We start from the raw sequence: 18,655 nt of genomic DNA on the forward strand, positions 1-18,655 counted from the left end.
ACACAGAATTATTCCAGGGTTATCACATACAGACCTGCTCGATTTGTGAGGTGAGCACTATGAAGTGCTTCACAAAGAAAATACAAACACTTAAGTCTGTTTGCTTAAAATTGTACAAGGTTAGGCATCTTATGGTCCTTGTGTTTGCCTACTATTGTTTCTAAGTTTTATAAGAAAAACAAGAATTATTTGCCAGGGTCACTCTGTTGACACCAAGTGTAACTCTGCCATCACCTGAACAAAGCCACCAAAGTCATGCAACTGAAAGTTGCATCAAATAATGATGAAGTATTTGACGTGGCTTCCAATGACTTTCCAAAATCAGATATTGAGAGGAAAAACACCCGGACACAGCATCTCTACTAAACTGCTTAACTACTACAAACAACACAAGTAGCACTTGCATTTTGGTACACGAATAAAGTCAACAACCTTACCAATGCATAAATGTTTGGCTACCAATATTGTCAACATAAAACATTGTGTTAGGATACAGCAATTTTCCTAGAATCTGAAGCACAGCAGATCGTACATATGTGAGATGCGATGACAGAAAGTGTGTTTTAAACATTCACACAAGAAAAACTTACATTATTTTGGTCTTTTCTCTCTATAAATTAAATTTTTGAAGGAGAATGGGCTAACTGCTGCTCTCCCTTTCAAAGTACTGTTATGGGTCACGATAAACAAATGTCAAGAACAATTGCTACAAAAAACATGATGGGGGGGTTGCTAGTGAGCAACACAAAAGATAACATATGATCCCACTACTCTGCACCCCACAGAAACAATATTACAGCTGCAGCAGGATTAACATTATTAAAATATGTACAAAGTGGTGGTAACAGGATGAGGATATGGTTCCATATAGCAGTTTTGTTTTGGGGACTTGACTAATGTAAGTAAACAAACTTTCACCAGCTGTGTGAAGTTTGGAGATGTTACAGGCTTAGCTGCCACAAGAAAATAGTCAATCAAGCTCACTGGTTAACTAGCAGTATGAAAAAATGATGTAAGAGAAGAACCAGAAATGCAATAAATATTTAATCTCCTCATCCATTAACTCTACCGCTGCAACAGGTCCTTGCTGACACTCAGACCACGCAGTCACTATGGAAAAACATCAAGACACATTACTGAAACAAGCTGATATGAGACTGTCTGGGCATAAAGAAGTATTAAACAGCATGCACTGCATGTGATGCATAGAGACACAGCTGGATTTAGCAACAGTATTTGTTATGGGGTGGGGCATAAACAAATGTGCTGGGACTCTTGGACTGGCAGTTGGGAAACGTGTAATTTAAGGCTGTAGAGGCTAGTCTCGTGAAAAGCCTGGAAGATGGCAGATAACAGGGGTGGTTAGCTTTTCTGGATTATGATACAATGTCGGTACATTTCTTGGGAAGTCTGGCACACAAGCTCATAAGTGGATGCTTTACCAGAGATGTGTTCCCAGACATAGTCCATCGGTGAGGTATTCCTCTGGTAGATTTTGGCTCCATTCTGAACAGGCAGCTTCCTCTTTTCTGCTCCAGAGTCCCTAGTCCTTTGGCTTGGAAGATGAGACGCTCTGCCTTTTCTATAGAAGGGGATGTTTCTGTTTGCCTTCCCTTCCCTTCCTCTGTTACTACAAGTCTTGCACAAGATCAAGCAGGACTCTCCCAGAATCTGTAGTGACTCCTTTTTGGTCCAGACAGCATTAGTTGCCTCCTTTTTCACTAGGCCAGGGGCAATCACCACAAATACCCTCACCAGGAGATCTTCTCAAACAAGATAAGTAGTCTGTTATCCATCCTCTTTTGTCCACTCTTCAGCTGTTGCTGTGCATGATAGGGTTTTGATCACTTTCAGGCACCTCTTTTCTGAGGATGTGCTTTGGGTTCTGCAGGAGGACCAGTAAATCATATATGTCTAAATGGAAGTGATTTTATTGTCTGAAGCCTCTCTCACATTCAGAATCTCGTATCTGTGGAGGTCCCCCTGGTTCTCTGTTATTTGTGTGATCTGCCTGGTTGGTGTACTCTTCAGTTAAAGCCTACCTGTCAGCAGTTTTTGCTTGTCTGCCCTTGACTCCTTATCTGGCCTATAGAGCTCCTGAGTTGGAACCAGAGCTTGAAAAAGGAAGCCCCAGGTTGAGCAAAAGTTCATGAATCCACCGCTGAAGCTCGTGCTTGAGACAGGGAAGAAATGGCACAGGGAAGTCCAGGGAATGGCAATATTGAAGCAACACTGACTTTGAGATACCACTGAAGCTTTCTCATATGGAGCTTGGCTAGAGTAAGCATAGGAATGGTGGAAGCCATGAATTTGAGAATCCTCAGAAATATCCTCAGAAATTCCCTAGCAGACAGATGCCAGAGGAGGAAGAAGGGATTGGAAAAATGTAATCAGAGGGACAGCCTTGGGGGTAGGCAGAGATGCCGGCATGGGAACAGTCTGAAAAAAGATCCTGGGAAGGTGTCAGAATTGACTTTTGGAAGTTTATGGTGAACCCTAGACTCTGTAACAGGGAAGTAGTGAAGATCCTGAAAGAGAAAGTAGGGGAAAGAAGTCAGAATAAGCAAATTTCCCTATCTAGACAAAGTCTGAATCCCTTACAAAAATCAGTGACAAGAGCAAGGCTCCTTGAGGCAGTAGAGAGACCAAAGAGCAAAGCAGAAAAATGAAATGCAAAGAAGAAATAAAGAAACACAGAAATTTCCTGAAGACAGGATGGATGGAGATGTGAAGATATGCATCCTTCAGATCCACAGATACCAGAAGGGCCTGGGGAATGAGAAAAGGAAATAATGGATGTAGAGAAAGCATCCAAAAGGAATGGATCTTGAGGAAGGTGTTCAGCCTGGAAAGACCCAGAACTGGTCTCCATGTGCGCTCCTTTTGTGAGTGAAAAACATCCTGGAATAAAACTCTCTTCTCTTCCTGGGCAGAAGGCATGGCTTGAATGGTGCCCTGAGCCAAAAGATAGTGAAGAACATCTGGGAAATGAGAGAGCTGTTCCCAAGGAGGTTGAAGAATGCCTTAAAACAGGGAGGAAATGATTTACAAACCATGAAATAGCTCTGATGGACAATGGACAGAATCAGAGAGACTGCAGTGACCCAAAGCCAATTTGGATGGGACAGAGAAAGAAAGAGGGACAAGGGAACCTGGCTGAGAGAAGGGGGAAGTAAATTATCAAATAGGAACCTGCTTGTCCTGGAAAGTAGGTTTCGGGGTGGCAGGAGTCTTAGGTAATCTTAGCAGTAGGAGCATGCTTAAAACCCTTCTTGAACTTGAGAGGAGGGCAAAATTGTCCACGGACAAATGCAGACTTGGAGGGATACTTCCTCTGAAATTTGGGAATTGGAGAAACAAAAATATGTTTAAACTCCTGCAAAGCTTTACCGATGCCATGAAGAGACTTGAAAAATTCAGCAGCAGCAGAACCAAAAAGATTTATATTATCCAAGGATGGGTCCAAATATTTGATCTTAATGTCATCAGGCAAAGCCTGAAGACCAAGCCAAGAATAACATATCATAACTGAACCAAAGTCAGCAGCCCTGGAAGAGGCATCAGCTGCATCATAGCTGCATCTGACTCAGTGGTGGGCAATTTGAGATGTAGAGCCAAGCAGGGAAAGGACCAAAGCCTTCCCCTCAAAGTCAGAAAGATCAGAAACCACCTTATAGGCTTGAGAAAGGGCAAAAAAAAACATACCTGGTCTTATGAGTCTGGTACTTAATGCCCTAAAAGGTAGGGTCTCAGCAGCATAATATTTCTTGCCCAGCCTTTCCACAGCCCTACTGTCCTTATCAGAAGGCAACAGCTTGGTAGAAGGCAACAACTTGGATGGCTTGTCAGCAGAGACTAACACTACAGAGGGGTTAACAGAAGGACATTTATAAAGAAATTTGCACTCCTCCGGCACTTTATAAAATCTATCTGAAGTTTTGGGTGCAGAAGGCTGATGAAAAAGTATCTAGAAGGGCAGCCAGAAGCGGAGGAACAGCAGATGGCTTGGGAGACTTCATCTCTTGGAGCTTATAAAATCTTTTCTGAATCTCAAAAACTTGAGAACAATCCCACTTAAAATATTCCATCATACGTGCAACGGTATCTTCAAAGGAAAGCAACTCCATGGAAGAATATGGACAAATGGAGCCCTCCTCCTCTTTTGAAACATAATCCAAAGGGGAAGGAATTTTGGAAAAATAGGCCAAAGATTCTTCCTCTGAGTCCAGGTCCTCATCCAAGGAATCCACTTCCATAAGTCTCTTGAGTGGAGTGGAAGACCAGGGAGGAGCAGGAAAAGAGACTCCTTGATTTGGCTTCAAGGCCATCAAAGCATTAAATAAATTCAGAGTGAAATCCTGCCGTTCAGGTTGAGGATCTTTAACAACAGAGGAAATATGCTTTGTTTTCTGCTTTTTCTTCACTCAAAAAACCCTCGGAGCGTTAGACTCTTGGCGAGATTCAATAATGGTCATAGGAATCTCTTCCCTAACCAAGAGCTGAGGAATTCCCCTCAGTGCTTTGGAAATAATCAGCTGAGGTTCCCTCTCAACGTCAAATACAGAAGTTTGAAAAGCCTCCGAGGATGTGCAAGAAGTCAGATCCATATTGGCCTCTGACAGGGCTGTGGCAGACGAATCTGAGGCAACCACTGGACGGTCCTCCAGGCTTTCATTAGCCTTGACAGAAAGTTCTGGGGGGGGGGGGCTGGACAGTAGCCGGATCAATCCTAACTGTTTTGGCCTTCTTCCTGGCAGATGTACGACCCTCTATATGGTAGGATTCTGTCATAATACCCTGAGCCAACAACTTACGATGTTGGTTCTCCAGCTATATGGACAAGGAAGAGAGACAACTATGTAGGGTCTTAGGCACAAACTCCTGGGACACAGAGTACTATGTATGATTGTGGGAAGCACCCAAACAGAAGAGACACTGGTTGTGACAATCTTTTGGGGGGAATCTGCCTCCAACACTGATATTTTCCCCTTCTGAATGGCATGTAACCCAACAACAAAAGAAGAAAGAGAAGGAACCCCAACAGGGCACTCATCTGAAAACACAGCTTGGTAACCAGCACAGCAGACAGCTGAGCAGACCAACTTACACCAATGGCATTTGGACTGGAAGCAAAAATAAATTAAGTGTACGTGTCCAAATGTCACCTTTATGCACTATGTCTTGCATGGGGACCAAAAGTGTGACATACAATGTCTAGAAGGACTAAATGCTTTGGTATACTGACGTTGGGCTATCCTTGGCAGGAGATTCCTTAGGTAAGGGCTACTGCAACAGTGAAATGGAAGGACATCTGGTATGATTCGGTCTCTCCTTGCTTGTTAATGTTCTACAAGACAGTGGTGGTGTATGTGTGAAAACTCTAAGTGCGCCTGGTTTCCAGATGTGTGAGAAAACATGACATGCTTGAACGAGGGGCCCTCATCTCTTTCAGACTGATGTGCTCTTTCTTTAGAGTTTGGGCTGCCACCTGTCCAGGACTCTGCGGATACCTGTCCAGGCCACCTCAAGGCCTCATCCGAGCCGTCTGTGTACATCTCTTGAGCTGGAGTTGTGGTCTGAAGGGAAGCAATGGGTTGAGATTCACCTGGGCCATCCACCATAAGATCTCCTTTTTGAGACAAAGTATGAGAGGGATCTTTATGTCAACAAGATGAGAGTGTTGGGAGCATAATGTTTTCTGGTACCACTGAATTTTCCTCATATGCAACCTGGCTAGAGGGGAGCATTGGGATGGTTGCTGCCATTGAAACCCAAGGCCATTCGAAGTGCTCTGGCTAAGCATGCTTTGATGGAGTGGAAGTAAGCTGTAAGACTATCCACTTTCCCCTGAGATAGGTTGGCCTGTATCTTCTTGGTATCTAATCTGCAGCCCAGGAACACTAGGTCCTGGGTGGGTGGAAGGAAGGACTTTTTGTAGCTGATGGTGAACTGCAACGGCAACAGGAGGTTGAGTGTGAACAGAAAGTGATGAATTAAGGTCTGCTGCAAGGTAGCCTGGATCAGAAGATCATCTAACTAAGGGAAAATTTGAATTCCCTGAGTTTGGCAGAAGGCTATCACTGGTGCTAGACACTTTGTGAATTGTATTGTGGCTGTGGAAAGCCCCAAAGAGTAAAATGAAAGTGAAGTGAGCTAGTACAGAACCTGTGGAATTTCCTGCAGGAGTAGTGAATGGGAATATGTAGATAAAGCCTCCTTTACATCCAGAGAGTATAGGTGTACCTGCGGAACAATAAGAGGCAATAGGGTCTGTAGGGAGAGTATTTTAAAAGTTGTCACTTACAGGAAAGTGTTTATCAAGGACAGAATCAGTATGGTTATTATTGTAAAGAACAAAATGCCAAAAACTTAGAAATGAGCCACTCAGACTGGTATGTAGTTAAGCACTTTCATTCATTTAATAGACAAACTTCTTCAGAACAGGATGACAAACTAAATAAAAATGAATAAAATATACAGCAGCAATAATGAGCCAACAAATGAAAATCAAACATTAATTAAATTTCAATTAAATTCAATGAATGTATGGTGTCATAGTGTAGGTAACTGCTGGGAAATGTACCAGAAAATTATTTATTCTGAATGTTTATCGAAATACATAAATCTAAGAAATGAATAGTAGTACCTACTTCACCAAACTTAAATACTAACCCTCTCACCTTTACTGTTAATTTGTTGAAAGAAATCAAACGCATCCCTGGGACCTGTCCATATAAAGAACAAATCATTAATATATCTCTTATATAAGGAAACAATGTTGAAGTGCTAGAAAGGACGGTTCTTTCCCACCAACTAAGAAATACATTTGCAAAAACAGGGTCTATGTTGGCTCCCATAGCCACCCCGCTTTTCTGTTCATATATCTTACGGTCAAACATCCTCTTAGTACTTATCCATGCCACGATTGTAAACAATGTAGGTTTATTAATGCTACAAAGAGCATTTTTGTTAAACATTTACAGAAAACTATTATCAGCAAACAGAGACTTAATTGCAAAAGCACAGTAGTTGTTTACTTAGCTAATTGCTCAGAATGTGAAAGTTATTATGTGGGCAAAACTATCAGATGCCTTTATAAAAGAATTTACGAACACTGTGCAGCAATTAAAAACATGATTACACCAATGCTTTGGCTAAGCATGCCAATGAGTGTAACAACTTTAGTTAAGTTCTCTTTTTTTTGTGTTAGACAGTGTGGACTTCACTTTTTTTATAGATACATTTAACAACACTTTAGAAATAAAAGAACTCAAGTGGCAGATCACTTTAAGAGCAGATCAGCCACCTGGATTAAATAAGCTTATAAACATCAAATGTTTGCTTAAAAACAGAATTATTTAAAATGCCTTTAGTCTGTTTCATTGAGGGTTTTTAACTGAAATTTAACTGTTTGATTTTCATTGGTTTGCTAATTACTGCTGCTATATATGTAGTTCATTTTTATTCAGTTTGTCATCCTGCTCTGAAGAAGTTTTTCTATTAAATGAATGAAAGTGCCTCATTTCTAAGTTTTTGGCATTTTGTTCTTTAATTAGTCACTTTTTTGTCTTCTGCCATTAGTTTTAAATTTTATGGGTTATCATTGTCCTTATCTTCTTGGAAATAGGAACAGTGTGGAGTAAAAACCCCTTCCTACAAATCTGGCAGACACTAGTTCTGTGTGTTTTGTGCCTGTAGTTCCTGGAGGGCAGGCAGAAAAAGCTGTGTTTGGTTGTGGGGAGGAGAAAGGATATCATTTAAGGGAGGGAGTTCCCTCCAAGACATGGCTTAACCCTTTTTGCATGACAGAAAGCACCCATTGGTCTGTGAGTAATAGTTTCCCAATTTGAAATGGACTGAGTTAGTCTTTTGGAGAGGAGCAGGGTAGGACCAAGTTGTAGTGGAGGAGGGGGGGGCTTGAAATATAGTCACAGTGACCTTTCTGAGAAGGAAGACCTCCCAAATCTGGGGTTTCTCTGGAAATTTCTTCATAGGTGCCATCCTGTATTTTTGAAGTCATCTGGCTTCTCCTTTAACAAATAAAGTGAGCTTGGTGGAGTAGTTACTCTGGCATTTAGGTACACAAGTAAGCAGAAATTGTCTGCAGTCTTTCATAGTGTTGCCTTTTTCCTGTAAGGCTTTAAATAAGTAGGCTGGTTGCAGGCCAAACAAAAGATTTTTGTATAAAGGTGAATTGATGCACTTGGCTTTAAAACTGTCTGGTGTAGACTGACTGTGCAACCATACATAACTACGGATGACAGTACCAGCAGCATCTGCTCTAGAAAAGGCTTCCAAAGCATCATAACTACATTTTATACTGTGTCTGGCCACTTGGGTGGCCTAATTAACCAGAGACCGAATTTGTTGTTTGGAGTTTGAACCCTGTGAATCCACCACAACCTTGTTCAAAGTGTTGAGGATGGACAACAGATATTTAGTTATTTGAGTCTGGTAGTTAACAGCCTTGGAAACCAGAGTAAAGGAAGGAAAGACCTTATTTCCCTACATTCCAAAATCTCTACTGCCCTTATTAGAAAGGAGGGCATTGGAGGTGGGGAGAAATTTAGAAGTTTGTCAGCGGAGGGTGACATTGCAGATGGGTCTGCCACAGGGTTCTTACACAGGAATTTAAGCTCATCTGGAACTCTGTAGAACTAGTCTGGCCATTTGGGAGCAGGATGCTGGAAATCAGGAGCTGAAAGGGACAGGAAGGTCCACTTCCAACAGGTTCTGGTACCTTTTCTGGACTTCTGAAATGTGTTTAAACTCTCACTTAAAATGTTTCATCATGTGTAAAATAATTTCATAAAAAACATCTTCCATAGGGGAGTTAGTAGAGATGGAGTCATCATCATCTGAAGGGACTTGACCTGGGAAAAGGCTATGAGAGGTTTAAGCCAGAAGAAGGTCAGAGTCAGAGGCATCTTCATCAATCAAAAGTAACTTTCTGTATGGGGAGGAAATGGTGGGGGAGCAGACAAAGAAGATGGTTTCAGGGCCATAACGGCTTTGAGCAGACCTTGAGAGAAGTCCATTCACTCCTTCTCTATAGATGGAGGCTGTAAAGGGACATGTTTTATCTTTTTTTTCCCTTTTAAACAAGAAGCATCTTTATTAAATTATCACTTATGACACTGGCAATCATACATTTATGTAAATGAAAACAAACCATACTGACAAAAATTTATTTGCCAACATTGTACTTCACAAACCATGTGACATAACTGTAGTTGCATACATTACGCATTACTTATAATCTATCCAGTTATTGTCAATCAAACATTACAGAGCTCATTCAAATCCTTCCGTCTTTTAAACCTCTTTCCTCCTCTGCATGTATTGTTCCCACAATTCCCATTTTTCCTATGTAATTTGCTCCTGCCCTTTACTAAAGATCCTAATTCCAGTTGTTATAATCTCTGTTACTATATTCACTAATTCTAGTGAAGTTGATTTAAACTTTGATTTCCATTTTCTAGTAATTGCTTTTTTGGCAGCCACCATAATTAGATTCAGCAAGGCCTTAATATGTCTACGCAATTCAGATTCTGTATCATAGCTCAAAAAATCATTTCATTATTTACACCAATTTGCTCGCTCAGTACATCTGACACATCAGTCTGCAGGGAATCTTTGAAGTCTGCCAACTCATTACACTCCCAGAAAATATGTTCCCTCTTTCTTCCCCATCACACCTCCAACATTTGCTGTCTACCTGAGGAAAAATTCTTTGGAGCCTACTTGGGGTATAAAAATATCTCTGTAAACACCTCCAGGCAAAAATCATAAATTTTGTAGACTTTGTTGCAGATTTGGAAGAATTACATATATCCTCCCATTGTTTCTTTGTGAATTGTTTATACAATCTCTCTTCCCAATCCTTTTTAACCTCCTCTGATTGATTCTTATTGTTATCTGCAATACTATGTATGCTCTACTAATTACTCCTTTTTTTGACAGCAGCATCTGTTCTAGATTCTATTAAAAAATCTACCAGTGCTGGTCTTTCGCTTAGGATATCCCCATTTCTTTCTCTTTCCCTATACTTTGATATTAATCCTTGACAGAGAAGGGAATCTCTGTCCTGCAGACCATATAAATATGTGGCCTCTTTCCATTCAATTATCTCTCCCTCTTTAATTACTTGCTCACAATAACTTGATTATTTTACCAGTTTTCTGCAATAGATTCTAGCCCCCCTCTTGCCTACTGTCTTTATCCCCAACTGCAGTCATCTCTATTGGCAGAATCTCCTTTCTCCATTCCCTTGCTGGCTTAGTTTTTAGAATACTTTCAGCTACTATATAAATACCATATTCTACGCGATTATTGTTATTCTACATTTTTAAACAAAGAACATTTTTATTAAATTATCACTTATAACAAAGGCAATCATACATTTACATAAATGAAAACAAACATTACTGACTTAATCTTAGTTGCAAGCGTTATACGTCATTTATCTACCCAATCACTGCCAGTCAGACATTACACAGTTCATTCAAATCCTACCTTCTTTTCAACCTCACTCCTCCCCTGTATGTAATGTTCCCACAATTCCCAATTTTCCTATGTAATTTGCTCTTACCCTTTTCTAAAGATCCCAAGTCCAGTTGTTTTATCTCTGTTATCATATTCACTACTTCTAGTACAATTGATTTAGACTTTGGTTTCCATTTTCTAGTAACTGTTTTTGGCAGCCACCATAATTAAGTTCAGCAAGGCCTTACTATGTCTAGGCAATTCCAATTCTGTATTATAGCTCAGAAAAATAATTTCCCTAGATACAGCAATTTGATCACCCAGTATCTCTGACAGGGTAGTCAGCATGGAATCTTTAAAGTCTTTCAACTCATTACTCTCACAGAAAATATTTTCCCAATTACCTCTTTCTTCCCCATCACACCTCCAACCTTTTCTGTCTACCTGAGGAAAAAATCTTTGGAGTCTACTTGCAGTATAAAAATACCTATGTAAACACTTACAAGCAAATATCCTAAATCTTCTAGATTTTGTTGCATATTTGGGAGACATATATATAGCCACCATTGTTTCTTTGTGAATTGCTTATACAATCTCTCTTCCCTAGCCTTTCTAACCTCGCCTGATTTTTATAGTTATCATGCAATATTTTACGTGCTCTACTAATTATTCCTTTTTTAACAGCAGTTTCTGTTCTATATTCTACTTAAAACTCTACCAATGCTGGTATTTGACTTATGACCCCCCCCCATTTCTATCTATTTGCCTATACTCTGATATCAGTCCTCAATAGGGAAGGCAATCTCTGTGCTGCAGTCCAAATAAATTCTTGGTCTCTTCCCATTCTATTACCTTTCCCTCTTTAATTATCTGCTCCCAACAACTTGGTTATTTTACCAGTTTTCTCCAATAAGTTCCAGCTCCCTCTTGCCTATCTTCTGTACCCCTAATTGCAGTCATCCCTATCAGCAGAATCTCCTTTCTCCATTCCCATTTTGGCTTAGTTACTAGAATACTTTCTGCTACTTTATAAATATAATATTCTACATGGTTATTGTTATTCTCCTTAAGGATCTGCATCCAAAATCCTAGTCTCTCCTTGTTTCTTGAACTTCCTCCCTGTTTCATCATCATCCCTTCCCATTTTGAATTAGAAATTTCTGCTTGTGATATGTATAGGAGCCTTAACTCTGTAGTTCTGAAATATTCCTTCAAACTAGGTAATCCCAAACCGCCTTGTTCATTTAGAAGAATCAGCTTATCCCCATCTCACATCCTCCCTGATAAAATCCCTCAGCACTTTAGTAATTGCTACTAACTACTACTCCTCTGGTTGATAAAAATATGCTGATCTGTGTATACATCTAAAGGGACTAAACACATTATAACTGTTTGCATGCTGCTATCCATATAACAGAGCTTCCAATTTCTCAGTTTTTGTTTTATCTTTTGTTTAGTCTCTTCCCATATCTCCTTAGCTTCTACACCAGAATCCTTTTTTAACATCTTTATTAAATTTCCACGTGACAAGGGCAATCTTGCATTTACATAAATGAAAAACATACAAAATGAAATCACTTTAGTAGTAAACAGTTTACATGACAGATACCATTGAAACAATTGTAGTTATAAACATTACTAATCACTTATAAGCATTCTAATCATTGGCAGTTAAGCATTATATAGCTCATTCAAATCCTACCGCTTAAACCTCATTCCTGCAATGCATATACTTTTCCCACAATTCCCATTTTTTTCTATGTAGTTTGCTACTTCCCTTTTCTAAAGATCCCAATTCCAGTTGTTTTATCTCAGTTACTATATTCACTATTTCTAGTAAAGTTGGTCTAGACTTTGATTTCCATTTTCTAGCAATTGCTTTTTTGGCAGCCACCATAATTAGACTCAGCAAGGCTTTACTATGTCTAGGCAACTCCGATTTTGTAACATAACTAAAAAAAATCATCTCCCCCAGTCAGTCCAATCCACCCATGCAGCATCTCCGACAGAGCAGCCTGCGGGGAATCCCAAAAGTCTGCTAGGTCATCGCACCTCCAAAAAATATGTTCCCAGCTACCTCTTTATTGCCCATCACACCTCTAGCATTTGTTATCCACCTGAGGAAAAATTCTTTGGAGTCTACTTGGGGTATAAAATATCTATGTAAACATTTCCATGCAATGACCCTAAATCCTCTTGACTTTGTTGCATATTTGGGAGATATACATATATCCCCCATTGTCTCTTTGTGAATTGCTTATCCAATCTCTCTTCCCAATCCTTTCTAAGTTCCTCTGATTGATTTATGTAATTATCATGCAGCATTTTATATGCTTCACTAATTATTCCTTTTTTAATTGCAGCTTCTGTTCTACATTCTATTAAAACTCTACCAGTGCTGGTCTTTCATTTAGGAATCCCCTATTTCTTTCCCTTTGCCTATACTCTGATATCAATCCTTGATAGGGAAGGCAATCTCTAACCTGCAGTCCAAATACATTTTGGACTATTCCCATTCTATTACCTTTCCCTTTCTAGTGATTTCTTCCCAATACCTTGGTTCCTTGGCCAATTTTCTCAAATAAATTCCAGCCCCCTCTTGCATATTATTTGTATCCCTGACCACAGTCAACCCTATCAGCAAAATCTATTTTTCCATTCTCGTACTGGTTTGGTTCTTAGAATACTCCCTGCTATTTTATGAATGTAATACTCTGTATGATTTTTGGTTGTTCTTAACAGTCTGCATCCAAAATCCCAATCTCTCATTTCTTCAGCTTCCTCCCTGCATCATCACCATCCCTTTCCACCTTGAATTATAGTTTTCTGCCTGTGCTATGTATAAGATCCTTAACTGTGTTGCTCTAAAATACCCCTTAAATTAGGTAATCCTGGTCCACCTTGTTCTATTGGTAGAATCATCTTATCCCACTTCACCCTTGCTGTCTTCCCTTCCCAGATAAAATTCCTCAACTCTTACACCAGAATCTTTTTTTAATCCACACTCCTAAGTACTTCATTTTATCATGTCCCCTCAAATATGGATATTACCAAAACAATTCATGTGTGGGTACATAATTTACAGCTATTGCCTTTGTTTTAACTTCATTAATTTTGTATCCCAAAAAGATTTGAAACCACCTCAAAATGCTCCACAACACTTAAATCTCCTTTTCTGGTTTTATCAGTTATAAAATAAAATATCATCTACAAATAAGAGCCATCTTTTCTTGACTACCATACCAATAATATCCTTGAGTTTCTGAGTCTCTTATTTTCTTTGCCAATGTTTCTAAATATAGTGCAAATAACAAAGGGAAAGAGGACACCACTGCCTAGTTCCTCTGCTCAAAAAAAAATCATCTGAGAGGAACCCACCCATTTTAATTTCTGCCTCTGATCCCGCGTTGTTGTTGTGTTTTTCGGCTTATCCCGGTTAGGGGTCACCACAGTGGAACTCCGGTCCGCTAATGTTTGGTAGTGGATTTTTACGTGACGAGTTACCAGCCCTGACGCACAACCTTCAACGAAGGCACGTCCATTCGCGTATGCCTCCACACAGAAGATGCTCTAGCTGAGAATCGAACGGGACAACGTCTTGCTGTGAGGTGACAACGCTACCGCAGCACCACTACCGCGGGTTGCCTCTGATCCCTCGTATATCCTCCTAATCAAACTTATAATTTTATCTGGGAATGCAAATGCTTCCATTGAACTGCTTCTAAACAACCAGCTTTCTCTGTCAAATGCTTTCTCTACATCAAAACCCACCAATAACAGTGGCATTTTCTCATATTCAGCTTCCCTCTGGATCATCAACGTTCTGTTAATGTTGTCAGATGTTTGCCTCCCCTCCACAAAACCACACTGATCCATGCCTATCAATTTTGGCATCATCTTTGCCATTCATTTAGCCATTATAGATATAAACACTTTATAATCATGGTTCTGGACTGAAATGGGCCTGTATGAAGTTGGATCCGATGGGCCCTTAGACATGTTTTGTCTTTTGACACTTTTTCTTTGGTGTAACATCTGCTTCAATCAAGCAGGGCATTTCAGAACCCAGAAGAAACTCAATTAATGTCCCAGAAATCTCTTGGACTAAAATATGCAGGGTGCCTTTTGGTCTCTCCAAAATAATGAGTCACAGTTCTCAGTAGAAGTGGTATCTTCAGTCATATGACCCTCCAATGCCATACTGATCTCAGGCAGGGTCATGGTACAGGACAACAGAGGGAGACGTCAGGCATATCATGGGTTTTATAACCTCAGCAGGTGCATCGGAATCAGACTGGACAGTCCCTCTGCAAAAATGTTGAAAACTGTATATTTTAATTTTGATGAAATGTTTTAATGCAGCAGCCGTTGTCTTTCCTGCTTTATCTGAATTCAGGAAGTCCGAGTGTTTTTGGGCATGCGCAGTAGATATTTCCTTATTTTCAGCTTGGAAGTAGTGTTCTTTTGTTATATTACAGTTTCGGTTTTCTTATCTCAACTATATGAAATCTGATTATGTGGCCGTTCAAAGAATAGAAGTACATCCCTGCCTATATATCCCTGCATAGACATACAACACCATGAAAGGTTAAGCTTTGGTACCCCAGACGAGCGATGAAAACCTATTTGTTAGGAACACTGCAACAGTGATCTCAGTCAGAACATACTGTAATAATGCACTATGAATGTATATATATGTATATATATATATATATATATATATATATATATATATATATATATATATATATATATATATATATATATATATAAATATATATATATATATATATATATATATATATATATATATATATATATATATATATATATATATATATATATATATATATAGCTGTGCATGCAAGCTTTACTTCTGTTGATGCACACATGATACACACAGACACACATATATATTGTGTATATTTTAAGTAAGATGGAAAGCAATACATATTTTTAATCAACACTCTTATTTTACATTACTGCTCATAAGTGAAGACAGTCATGAGTTTTATTTAAAAGTTACAAGCAAATGGCCTTATGCTATTGTGGCAAGAATTTGTATTGAAAATAATTACTCGTTGAAGGAACAGTACTCTTGTTTTTTATTTTGCTCAATGAGAACCACTCTTTTCTATTTTTGTTTAAAAGAAATGACACTTACTGATGTGTTTTTATATAATGCATAATAAAATTACTGAAAAATTACTGAAATGTAGCTGTTAGTGCCACTGAAAATTTTAGTTGCAGAATACAACTTAATTACAAGAAGTTTACCTCAGTAGTGGTTTCAGGGATTTGGTTACTTGCAGACGCCAACTCTGTGGCCGAAACTACAGAAAGGAGTTAACACAGCACTCTACTAGATTTCTGGCTGGAGTTAAAGGGGTGCTCAGAACTTAGCACAGCAGGGAAATTGGCATGGTTTTTCCTGACTGCATTTCAAGCATCTGGCATAGGACTGAAAGAGGCACACAGGGAATAAAGAAGATTTTCAGGGCAGGTTTATATATTAAAAGAAACCTAGCTAACATCCAGAGAGGTGAAAGAATTTGCTGCAGTACAGGCTGATAACTAGGAAAGAAAGTGTGTGGTTTTAACCGTACAGATGGCAAACCCCAAGAGAAGGAAAATGCAAAACCTGAAGCAGGTTTCAGCTGTTCAAGTTAAAGAAGTAACAGGGTCAGATTGGAATCCTGAAAAATGGAACTGCAACATTTGTTATGAGGATTATTTTTAGAATCAATTTGAACAAATAACAAAAAAATTATTGAAACTTATGTTGTTCATAAGTTCACAAATAAGCACTAAGCAATTTGGATATAGGCCATTACAAACCTAGCATATAATTGACAATAACGATGAAAACACTGAAATATAGCTAACGATTTATTTGATTCTAGACCAACTCAAAAGGGCAGTCAGGACAACCATCACAACACACCAGCAGCAATGGACTGTGGAATGAAAGTGGTGGTGAGTAACTTTGACAGCTACTGAAGTTACAAAAAGAAGTTATGTCTTACCATAACATTCCATCTGTGTTGTCGATCTTCACTAATCCTTGACTCGAAGCTCGGTTCCGAGCCTCGGAACTGACTCGGACATTTCTTTCGTCTCATGCCTTCCAAACTCTCGAGTTAGGCTTTACCCATAATGCTCTTCTCTAAAATACCTCAGATCGTGTTTGCCTAAATTAGTGGCAGACAAATAGCAAAAAGAATAAGAGACCAGATATGTATCCCTAATATAAAGCCAGTTCTGGGAAATTTTGATCCACTAAGAGTCTCAGGAAGGTGGGAGGGAATGTCTAGGGTTAGTGAAGATCGACAACACAGAAGGAACGTTATGGCAAGACATAACTTCTTTATCTGATGTTGTCAGTCTTCACATAATCCTTGACTGTGGGACAGAGTCCCTAGCTACCTGAATCTTGGGAGGTCTCACAGAAGAATATTCTTCAGCACCATCAAACTGAATGATGCCCATCCCATAGAGATCTGATCCAATTTGTAATGAGTGGTAAAGGTATGAGGAGAAGACCAAGTGGCTGCTACACATATGTCATCTAAAGAAGCTCTGGCATGAAAAACTGCAAAAGTTGCCACCACTCTAGTTGAGTGGGCTTTTAATGGGAGTGAAAGGTGGAGTCCTTTTGATTGACAGATAAATGTAATACAATCTCTGAGCTGTTTCGCCAAGGTAACCTTTGAAACTGGGTTACCAAAAGAAAGCAAGGAAAAAGCAACAAACAGTTGGTCAGATTTTCTGAAATACTTTGTTTTGTGAAGATAAAATCATAGCTGTGTGTGGAAGTCTAACAAAAAAATGGAATATTCTCCTTTATGGGAAAAATTATGGAAAAATACCAGTAGTTGAAGTGTCTGAGTGATATTAGATTCTGAGACTACTTTTGGTAAAAAGGATGGATTAGTCCTAAGGGAGACCCTGTCTTTATAAAATATTATGTAGGGTGGTTTGCAGGACAAGGCCTGAAGTTCAGATACTTTCCCAGCAGATGTAATTGCCACTAAAATAAAGTTTTCCAAGTCAGAAACTTCAAATCACATGTAGCTGATGGTTGGAAAGGAGGCAAAGTAAGGGACTGAAGAACTAGTGTTAGATACCAGGACGAAATGTGTTTTTTAAATGGAGGTCTTAACATTAGGGCTCCCTTTAAGAAGACTTTACAAAGTTTGTGTGACATAAGGGATGACCCATCAAACCCCATATGGAACTTACAGATTGCAGGTAGATGAACTTTAATTGTTGAGGTAAAGGACCCAGACTGATAGAGATTAGCCAAAAAATCCAAAACTTTATGAACAGGGGTCATATAAGGATCAAGTTCATTCATAAGAGCCCAACTTGTAAATTTTTCCCATTTACTCTGATACAGTTTCCTAGTTGAAGATTTGTGATGGGCTACAATAATTTGACGAACAGGAGAGGACAGGGAAGGATGCCAGGCAAACATGGGAATTGGAGAAGCTTATAGTTCAAGAACATGTTAGGGACATGAAAAATGGCAAACTTGAAAGCCATCTTGCCATGCATTTTAAGGAATGCTACCATGGAAAGCCAGAGGGCTTGCAAAGTACTATCGTGGAGCAAGTTTATAGTAATGAATATGGTGGTCGCATACAGAAAAAACATTTATATAAAGAAACTTTGTTTATTCTGAAGTTTGGCACTTTAACACCTAGAGGTATTAATGTTGAGTGCAATTGGAAGATTTTAATTTAAATTATTTATTTTCAATTAATTGTATAATTGATTAATTGATTTTATTATATAAACTTGAACAAAGTAAGATTTGTATTCTCCTTTGAAGGCTCAGGCCAAAGCACTAGAGAGTTTTATTAAACTTGTTTCTGTGGAATGGATCCTGGACAGTTTGTTGTTTTACTACTGAGGAAAGGGAAGGATGCCTGGCAAACATGGGAATTGGAGAAGCCATGCAGTGAGCTTGAGATGATGGAGGCTGGATGAACCATGCCCTCTGGATGAGACAGCAGGTCTGGATCTGGGTCCATCATCCATGGTTTCTGAAGAAGATGAGGCCAAAGGGAGGGAAACCAAACTTGTCGAGGCCAAAAGGGGGCAATGTGGATTACTGAGTTCTCTGACCTCTTGGTTTTCGTTAGAAACTGGGATATGAGAGGAGTTG

The 18,655-nt window shown here is 39.2% G+C and overlaps 1 protein-coding gene across 2 annotated transcripts in view; it reads right to left on the reverse strand.

Annotated features, from left to right (window-relative positions):
- Nucleotides 1–18,655, reverse strand: part of ADI1 (acireductone dioxygenase 1) — a 589,079-nt gene that overhangs the window by 118,414 nt on the left and 452,010 nt on the right. The window lies entirely within an intron of this gene.

This window comes from Protopterus annectens, chromosome 1.part0 (genome assembly GCF_019279795.1).
Source record: "Protopterus annectens isolate FY-2018-M chromosome 1.part0, PAN1.0, whole genome shotgun sequence".
NCBI classification, from domain to species: Eukaryota; Metazoa; Chordata; order Ceratodontiformes; family Protopteridae; genus Protopterus; species Protopterus annectens.